At 39.2% G+C, this 2,029-nt stretch overlaps 1 pseudogene across 1 annotated transcript; it reads left to right on the top strand.

Annotated features, from left to right (window-relative positions):
* Positions 1 to 319: 319 nt before the first annotated feature.
* LOC308519396 (olfactory receptor-like protein OLF4) lies at positions 320 to 1,268 on the top strand (annotated as a pseudogene). Its single transcript has one exon. The product of its transcript is annotated as an olfactory receptor-like protein OLF4 (transcript).
* The last annotated feature ends 761 nt before the right edge of the window (positions 1,269 to 2,029 follow it).

The following is a 2,029-nucleotide window of genomic DNA, read 5'->3' as shown; positions in this document are numbered from 1 at the left end:
TCCCTCATTAGATTGTAGATACTTTTGTTCTTCAGCACCCTGTTTGCACAGCCTGGACAGTGCCTAAAACATGGTCAGCACTCAATTTATATTCCTGAGAAACATGAAGAAATTCTTATTAAAACTTTAGAATACATGAATCCCTCAGATACATAGATGATTGGGGCAAATATTCCATATCAGGGGTGGCACTGGATACCCCCTAAAGGGGACCATATCCGTACATAAAATATTAAAAGTAATGTCTAGCCTGCAAAATATGAATTTGGTGAAAATTAGTCATGTTACTTTTATCTTTCCTCATAGTCAATTCCACTACATGGAACCTGTGAATCTTACACAAATTTCAGAGTTTGTTCTTCTGGGATTTTCAGAGAAACCAGAACTGCAGCCCCTCATATTTGGGCTTTTCCTCTCCATGTACCTGGTCACTGTGTTGGGAAACCTGCTCATCATCCTGGCCGTCAGCTCAGACTCGCACCTTAACACACCCATGTACTTCTTCTTGTCCAACCTGTCCTTGGTAGACATCTGTTTCACCTCCACCACCATCCCAAAGATGCTGGTAAACATTCAGACACAGAGCAAAGTCATCACCTATGCAGGATGCATCACCCAGATGTATTTTTACATACTTTTTGCTGGGTTGGATATTTTCCTCTTGACTGTGATGGCCTATGACCGGTTTGTGGCCATCTGCCACCCCCTACACCTACACAGTCATCATGAACCCCCGGCTCTGTGGACTGCTGATTCTGATGTGCTGGATCACGAGTATCCTGCACTCCTTCCTACAATGCTTAATGACATTACGACTGTCCTTCTGCATGCACGTGGAAATCCCTCACTTTTTCTGTGAACTCCATCAGATGATCAAACTTGCCTGTTCTGACACAATTTTAAATAACATGGTGACCTATTTTTCAGCTCTTCTGCTTGGTGGAGGTCCTTTCGCTGGGATTCTTTACTCATATTCTAAAATAGTATCCTGCATACATGGAATGTCATCTGTTCAAGGGAAGTATAAAGCATTTTCTACCTGTGTGTCTCACCTCTCAGTTGTCTTCTTATTTTATTGTACAAGTCTAGGAGTGTACTTCAGCTCTGCTGCTACCCACAGTACACACTCAAGTGCAACAGCCTCAGTGATATACTCTGTGGTCACACCCATGCTGAACCCCTTCATCTATAGTCTCAGGAACAAGGACATTAAACAGGCTCTGAAAGCATTCTTTGTGAAGGAAACTACAAACAGGTCATTGTCCTAATACTGAAGATGTGCCCATGATGGCAGAAGTCAAAGGTTCAGAGTCAGATACTGTGATTATTTTCCTACTATGGAAGTAGAACTTGCTTTTTCCATTGATTTCCAGGAATATCTATTTCTTTGACCTCATCTTCTCTATTCAATTTATGTAACTCAATTAAGTTTTCTTGTCTCTCAGATATCCAACAGCTTATCTCTTTGTTGTTTTCCTACTTCCCCAAATTTATTTCCATATGGATCAGATATTTGGAAAATCTCATTAACCTAATGAACAATATGGATTTTTTTAGAATAATTTTTCTCAAATGACATATATCACATCAAATAATTTTTGTACCTAAAATAATGATCCTGGATGATATTCTTATGGGAAAAAACTACAATTAATGAACCCCACTGGTGTTGCTTAGTGGTTGAGCCTCAACCCATGAACCTAGAAGTCATGGTTGGATTCCTGGTCAGAGCACATGCCCTGGTTACAGGCTCAATCCCCAGTAGGGGAAATGCAGTAGGTAGCAAATCAATGATTCTCTTTCATCATTTATGTTTCTATCTCTCTCTCCATCTCCCTTCCTCTATAAACATAATAAAAAAATATTTTTAAAAACCACACTTAATGACCAAGGCAATTCATACAATTTTAAAAAAGAGGAAAATTTGAGACTTGTGTTTTTCACTTTTATGACTATCATACTTTTGTATATCACTGTCTTAACTGCTCTTCCTAATAATATAGACTCTGACATACTTGGGTTTAATAGC

Source organism: Myotis nattereri (genome assembly GCF_964212035.1).
Source record: "Myotis nattereri genome assembly, chromosome: 5".
NCBI classification, from domain to species: Eukaryota; Metazoa; Chordata; class Mammalia; order Chiroptera; family Vespertilionidae; genus Myotis; species Myotis nattereri.
This window is presented reverse-complemented; position numbering and strand designations above follow the sequence as displayed.